The sequence below is a fragment of the Apus apus genome, chromosome 3 (genome assembly GCF_020740795.1).
Source record: "Apus apus isolate bApuApu2 chromosome 3, bApuApu2.pri.cur, whole genome shotgun sequence".
Lineage (NCBI taxonomy): Eukaryota > Metazoa > Chordata > Aves > Apodiformes > Apodidae > Apus > Apus apus.
Window position 1 is genome coordinate 73,039,487 of NC_067284.1, and position 8,435 is coordinate 73,047,921.

Sequence of the window (8,435 nt, forward strand, 5' to 3'; positions counted from 1 at the left end):
GTTCCAAGGCATTAGGACTATTTTAAACATTTACTTTTAGAAATGTGTCATGTTTTTTCCCCTCTTAGGTTTATTCTTTTCCCTCATTATCAGAAGGATATCAAGAAAGACTTTGTCTTATGCACAGGGATGTCAGTTACCACTTTGCATTCAGGTTTTCTTGAGAATGGCCCAGACTTGAACCAAAGTCTCTTATTTAGCCAAGTAGATGTACAGGTTTCAGATGGCAAGTCTGTTGCATGTATGTGTTTGCTCTGGTATCACTATCAGTCCATCTCACCACGGTGCCTCAGATTGTACAAATATTCCAGTTAGGTATGAGCTGAGCATTGCTTTACCCAGCGACACTTAGGCCAGGACCCTCTGCCAGCCTCACCATCATAAATTCTGGGCAAGGATGACTGGTGCCTTTGCATTGTCAGTGGACCTGCGAAGTATGAGCAAAAATAAAAATAAAGTAAAAATTAGAATTAAGCAGCTGCTTGAAGCAGTGCAAAAAACCATGTTGCTATATTTTCCTAATACAAAGCTTTGAGTTTGCCAGACACAGGAAGAATCCCCAGCAAGAGAGATTCATCATTCATTGAAAAACAGTAAGCCAAGGGCAGGAGCTATGGCTCTTTAAATCTGATACGGCAAAACTTGGTTTGTGATAGGGCCTCTACACTGAGAATAAGATTCTGGGGCCCATAGAATCTTAAAAAAACCAAAACCCTCTACCAAGTAATTGTTTTTCCTGATTTGAAATTGGGCTTTCTGATCTCCTGTAAGTATCTATGGTCTCAAGATGGGCCCCCTTCTGTCATTTGCTTTGGATGCTGGAGGATCCAAGAGCGTTTTTTGGGATATTGCTGCCCAGTCACTGATTCGCCAGTTACTTAATAGAATGATCTCTGTGATCACTGGTTCAGCAAGGGATCATGCAGGTATCTGTTTTGCTTACGGTATTTTATCAGATCACTGGTTTAGAAAAAAAAACTGGCAAGGTACTAGTGGCAGGAAAACTCGCCCTGAATATCATGAGAGCATGAAGATATTACTACGTCACAGCTGAGGTTTACTATTAAGCAAAAATATTTTTGCTCTCCTGGTTAGGGGAACTGTTTGGACAATCTGATAAGGTGTGCTGACAACCCTTAGAAATAACACAGCCAAATGTTTCTTTTAATGAGGATTATGAATATGCCTTATGTGAAGACCAGTTGGTTTTGAACTGCTTGTCTTCCTCCCAGACTTGTGGTTTTACAGACTTTTATGGGTCAGGGCCATAGCTCACTTTGCAGAGTGTGCATGAGGTGTACACATGTTCATGGTGTCTGGACAATGCCTGTGGAAAACGTGTTCTCTGTTGACGAGGTGTGCTTACTTCACCCGCTTAAGGGCAAGAGGAACAGGGACCTAGAAGAATTTGTTTGAAACCTTGCCAAGAAGCTGAAGAAAGATCTGAGTGGAATATTCTCCATTTGGGTATTGCTGATAAAGATTACTCTTACATAGTTCACAAAGATACTTGCAACAGTTTTTCGTCTGGCTGCCATTTGTTTGTGAGAAAGAGCAAGTAGATATTTTTCAGGCACCACTGAGTTGATGGCCAAATAACTAATTAAGCAGACATTTCCAGATTGGCTTTCTAGTAGAAAACCTCTAGAAACTACTTATTTTCTCTCTCTCCCTTTGCACTGAAAGATGCAGACTGAACTTAGCAATTTTAGCAATTCATTAAGCATAAGCACTTCCAGCAAATGGACTTACTATATGCTTGTCTGCCAAGTGGTATTGGGAAAACAAATGTTGAGGTTGGTTTGGGTGTTTTGCCTCATCATGGTTATGATGATTAAATATCAGTATTGTTAACTGTTCCAGGTCACATGCAAATGCACAGAATGCATAGTTGCCATTTGCTGCTGGCTAGTAGGTCTTACTACCAGCATCTTAAATATATCATTGTCAGACCAGTCCTCAGGAAAGCATTCCTTGCTATTAGTTTTCTCTTACGCCTTTTGCTGCCACAGAAGGTAAAGATTTTATGTTCATACAGCTCCCAGATTGTGTCGTGGACGTTTAGTATTCTGATATGTTTACTAATGTTCAGTAACACATCAGTACAACGGAGACTATGTGTGATGAAAGGGAGTTGGCATCTAACACAGTCCAATTGTCATCTTTTATTGATTAAAATATTTAAATACTAATTGGATTAAGCAAAGATTCTGCCATCTTAAATCTCTGTCTTCCTTTTGAATAAGTGATGATGTGACATTTCATTGATCCAAAATAATTGTTTCCTAAAGGGTGGGAAATTAGCAAAAGTGATCTAAGCGAGGAGTTATTATACTGATTTTCAGATTTTTTGTGTTTTATTTTATTTTGTTTTCAGTTAGTCCCTACTTACTAGGTTTTCACATAAATCTTTAAAAGGGCAGGCATATTTTGTGTATGCAGAGTGTCAGCCTGAATTTGAAAAGAACCTGAAGCAGTGACTGAGAGAATAGTTATTCTAAACTTAAAATCAGTTCTTGTTTGGATAAAGAGCTATTTGTGACATTAATTGCTGCTGTTCTCATCAGAACATGTAAAATCTAAATTCAGAAACTCACCAAACTGGCATATTTCCCAGCCTAGGTTAGGAATAATGGGCAGGTAAGTAGATTTACATAGATTTGATAGGACTGCAGTGAAGAGGAAGATGGAGAAATTGTGCACTTGCTCTGTATGGCATCCTGCAGCCTGCAGAGTATTATTGCTGATAATACTCACCCTCATTTCTTCTTGTTTTATCCAGATTTCCTTTTATAACAACCTCTCTGCTCCTGGCTAGCACACATACTGCTGAACTTTGAGTAAGTGCAGCATTGCTAGTTGCACTGACGAAAAAAATGGACAACCAGGTATTATGGTACATGAAGAAAAAATATTTTAAAGACTGTCACATACATTAATTATAAAAGAGAAAACTTTAACAATTATTTATCTTAGCTAAGTTAAAAACAAATGATCATACAAATATTAAGAATATAAACTAGCTTGCAATTTCCATGCCTTTTTGCTTGTCAAGATTGGGGTTTTTTCAGTAACAGCAGGTCATGTTTATTTAAGCAAATAATGAGAGCTTAAAATCCTTTCCAATATAAGACTATATATGGCAAGGTCATGAAGATTGTTTGGAGGTGAATATATAGACTAGCCAAGTTTGACAAGTGCATCTGTCGCATGGTAGCTGTGAAATGCAATTTTATAAAGAATGCTCTTCCATGAAGTGCCATATGCACTGACTTTATTCCTCCCTTTATATTTGTAATGAATAATCAATGCTTAGATTGAGGGTGGAAATTGCAGTACTAGCAACAGTAAATGTGTGGGGCACAAGCACACAGTTTTGTCATTGAGCACTCAGTAAACATTGATTTTCCCTCACAATGCCATGTAAGGTAGATAAATAAGAACTATTCAGCTGATTTGTCTAAGGCTGATGAGGAAGTTGGTGTCAGGCTGGGGTTAGAAGTAATTTTAAAAAAACAGCATATGTATTTTGCTAGAAGGTGGCTTGTCTCTGTGTGTCTTTTGTGTGTGTAATACATTTCATACCTGTATGACCAGGGCAGACTAAGACAAGAGTTTAACACTGGAACCCCTTTAATGAAGGAATCAGTTTATTTGGAAAACAAGTAGAACATCGTTTTCATATGGGATTTTTTCCCTCAAGATCCATTCAAACAATTTTCCTTAACATTTTATATGTGTTTATGTGCACACTTGTGTGTATGTAAGTTTCACCATCACATAACCCCCATTTTTTAAAAGGGAAAAAAGGAAGACCCAGGGAACTACAAGCCAGTCAGTCTCATACAGTAAGATCATGGAGCAGATCGTCCTGGAAGATACACTGAGGTGCATGGAAAATAAAGAGATGATTGATGACAGCTAACATGACTTCACTAGGGACAAATCATGCCTGACGAGTTTGGTCACCTTCTATGATGGGGTTACAGAGTTGGTGGATGAGGGAAGAGGAACTGATGTCATCTACTTGGACATGCACAAAGCATTTGACACTACCATCCTTGTCTCTAAATTGGAGAGACACAGACTTGATGGATGGGCCACTTGGTGGATAAGCAATTGGCTGGATGGTCACACTCAAAGAGTTGCAGTCAATGGCTCAATGTCCAAGTGTAGATCAGTGACAAGTAGTGTTCCTCAGGGGTCAGTGTTGGGACTCATGCTGTTTAACGTCTTTCTTGGTGATGTGTGTGGTGGGATTGAGTGCACTCTGTGTAAGTTGGCCAGTGACAGCAAGCTGTGTGGTATAGCTGACATGCTGGAGGGAAAGGAGGCTATCCAGAGGAACCTTGACAGGCTTGAGAGATGGGCCCATGCCAACCTCATGAAATTCAACAGACCAAACTCATATCAAGGATGAGGGGGTCATTAAGAGCAGTCAGCATGGTTTTACCAAGGGAAAGTCATGTTTGACCAACCTTATAGCCTTCTATGAGGAAGTAACTAGGTGGATAGATGATGGTAGGGCGGTAGATGTGGTTTATCTTGATTTCAGTAAAGCATTTGACACTGTCTCCCACAGCATCCTTGTAGATGAGCTGAGGAAGTATGGGCTTGATGATCAGGTAGTGAGGTGGATCAAGAACTGGTTGAAAGGAAGAAATCAGAGAGTTGTAGTAAATGGGACAGAATCTAGTTGGAGGTCTGTGACTAATGGAGTCCCTCAGGGGTCGGTACTGGGACCAGTACTGTTCAATATCTTCATCAGCGACCTGGATGAGGGAACAGAGTGTGCCCTCAGCAAGTTTGCTGATGACGCTAAATTGGGAGGAGTGGCTGACACACCAGAAGGCTGTGCTGCCATTCAGAGATACCTAGACAGGCTGGAGAGTTGGGCAGGGAGAAACTTGATGAAATTCAACAAGGGCAAGTGTAGAGTCTTGCATCTGGGGAAGAACAGCTCCATGTACCAGTACAGGTTGGGGGTTGCCCTGCTGGAGAGCAGTGTAGGAGAAAGGGACCTGGGGGTCCTTGTGGACAGGAGGATGACCATGAGCCAGCAATGTGCCCTTGTAGCCAAGAAGGCCAGTGGCATCCTGGGGTGCATTAGAAAAGGTGTGGTTAGTAGGTCAAGAGAGGTTCTCCTCCCCCTCTGTTCTGCCTTGTTGAGGCCGCATCTGGAATACTGTGTCCAGTTCTGGGCCCCTCAGTTCAAGAAGGACAGGGAACTGCTTGAAGGAGTCCAGCGCAGAGCCACAAAGGTGATTAAGGGAGTGGAGCATCTCCCTTATGAGGAAAGGCTGAGGGAGCTGGGTCTCTTTAGTTTGGAGAAAAGGAGACTGAGGGGCGACCTCATCAGTGTTTACAAATATGTTAAGGGGAAGTGCCAGGATGATGAAGCCAAGCTTTTTTCAGTGATGACCAGTGATAGGACAAGGGGCAAGGGATGCAAACTGGAGCATAGGAGGTTCCATGTGAATATCAGGAAGAACTTCTTTACCGTCAGAGTGACAGAGCCCTGGGACAGACTGCCCAGAGAGGTTGTGGAGTCTCCTTTGCTGGAGACATTCAAAACCCACCCAGACATATTCCTGTGTGATGTACTTTAGGTGACCCTGCTCTGGCAGGGGGGTTGGACTAGATGATCTTTCAAGGTCCCTTCCAACCCCTAGGATTCTGTGATTCTGTGAAATGCAGGGTCCTGCACCTGGGTCAGGGCATTCCCAAGCACAATTACAGGTTGGGTGGAGAATGGATTGAGAGCAGCGTTGAGGAGAAGGGCTTGAGAGTGTTGGTTGATGAGAAGCCAAACGGCTCTCATGAGACACTGCCTAGAGTACTGTGTCCAATTCTGGAGCCCCCAACATAATAAGGACACGGAGCTCATGGAAAGGCCACGAAGATGATCAAAGGCCTGGAGCACCTCTGCTATGAGGACAGGCTAAGAGGGTTGGGGCTGTTCAGCCTGGAGAAGAGAAAGCTCCAGGGGATCTTATAGCAGCCTTCCAGTACCTGAAGGGGCTACAAGAAAGCTGTGGAGGGGCTTTTTACAAGGGCTTGTAGTGAGAGGACAAGAGGTAATGGACCAAAATTGGAAGAGGGGAGATTTAGGTTAGACACTGGGAGGAAATTCTTTAGTGTGAGGGTGGTGAGATACTGAAACAGGTTGCCCAGGCAAGTTGTAGATGCCCTTCCCTGGAAGCATTCAAGGTCAGGTTGGATGGGGCTTGGAGCAACCTGATCTAGTGGAAGGTGTCCTGCCCATGCAGGGGTTTTGGAACTAGATGACTAAAAGATCCCTTCCAACCCAAACTATTCTATGATTCTATGAAATCAGTCAACTGGATCACAGTGGATTGAGAAAAACACAACTATATCTCAAAGTACATTTGCTTGTGAAAAATGTTGTGTTTATTGGAGTGGTAAAACTTAGAGAAAACCCCTGAAGAAAGGGCAGGTATTAAAAAAAAAATTATAGGAAAAACCACAAGCATCTAGAAAAGATGAATGTTTTATTAAAATTCAGGTTAGCAGTCAGATTTTGCTACTCTTCTTGATGTAGAATAGTACCTCTTTCTCCAGGTATTGCTCCTAGTTTGGTTCAGAGGTGCAAATATATAATGGTAGGCCCTAATTCCCATTGAGCTGGTTTTGTTGAGAACAGGTGCTCACATCAGTGTCTGTAATAAGGTACTTCACAGTAAGAATAAGGTACAAAATGTGGCATCTTGGTGATAGTATATAAAAAGATGCCACTTGTTCTGATTAGTGTTACTGCAAGTTTATTTCCAATAAAGCTTTAATGAAAAATCAGCTTGCCACTAGCAGGTAAATAGCAATACAATAGCAGCTTATTTTTTCCCTGTGCATAAGGATCTGTAAAGAGTGATCCCAGAGATCTTAAGAAACAGCATTGTGTTATCTTTTTGGTTCTGTATTCTCCTCAGAAAGTGGCAGACCAGAGTTCTGAGCTGGAATTTCCAGGTAGTGATAAATAAATTACCTTCACACGAGGAACGCAGCATCCATTTAACTGAGGACTCATTATTTGCCATATATCAAAACAGGCTGATAGTGCAATACTGACTTACTATAATGTTTGCACTGCATGGTATATCGTTGCATGGTACAGTATATCATAGAATCATAGAATCATAGAATCCTAGGGGTTGGAAGGGACCTCGAAAGATCATCTAGTCCAACCCCCCTGCCAGAGCAGGGTCACCTAGAGTACATCACACAGGAAGGCGTCCAGGCGGGTTTTGAATGTCTCCAGCGAAGGAGACTCCACAACCTCTCTGGGCAGCCTGTTCCAGTGCTCTGTCACTCTTACAGTAAAAAAGTTTTTCCTGATATTCATCTTAAACCTCCTATGCTCCAACTTGTATCCATTACTCCTTGTCCTATCACTGGTCATCACCGAAAAAAGCTTAACTCCATCTTCTTGACACTCACCCTTTACATATTTGTAAACATTGATGAGGTCCCCCCTCAGTCTCCTTTTCTCCAAACTAAAGAGACCCAGCTCCCTCAGCCTTTCCTCATAAGGGAGATGTTCCACTCCCTTAATCATCCTTGTGGCTCTGCGCTGGACTCTTTCAAGCAGTTCCCTGTCCTTCTTGAACTGAGGGGCCCAGAACTGGACACAATATTCCAGATGTGGCCTCACCAATGCAGAATAGAGGGGGAGGAGAACCTCTCTTGACCTACTAACCACACCCTTTCTAATACACCCCAGGAGCACCCCATTCAGCCCTTTCCCAGTCTCTTCTAGGAAATTGCTTTAGGTTGAGGAAAAGGATTAAAAGTATTTTTTGGGGGTTAAACAAATAGCTTTGTCCTCTTATTTGAATCCCACAGGAGCCCCTGTAACATTTCTATGTATTTAAGAGTCCTAATTTCAGGATATAGAAGCATTTGTGTGGAGGAAAGGGGCAGTTCTGGAGGAGAATGGCTTTCTGCAGCCACCTATCCCATGTATCATTGCAGTCCACTGAACAAAATTTCTGCTAGTGACTTAGAAATGGCACATAATTGCCTCACTATTTTTCCAGTAAGCTATGCCTTCCAAAGGGAAGAAGTTTCTGAAGCACTGTGGCATGCTTGTCTTCCCATACCAGATGGGAATTTTAGCTTGCATCTTAATTCTGACAGCCAGAAAGGACAGAGGGCAGTGAAGAAGATGATTACATCAGTCCTGTATCTTCTGTCTGTTTAGAGGGGAATGCTGGCTGTGGAGACCTTTTTTTGTTTGTTGGAATTTTTTTTGACCAAAGCTTGTTTTGGAAAATAACCCATAGAATTCTTTGAAATGGCACAGAATCCTCAGGAGCAAGGATTAGGGATCTGGGTCTTCCAAGGGGTGTGATCATCCAGCTCTTACTGAAATCTGGATAATGCCTGAGTGTCTTCAGGCATATGTAGCTAAGTTAGTC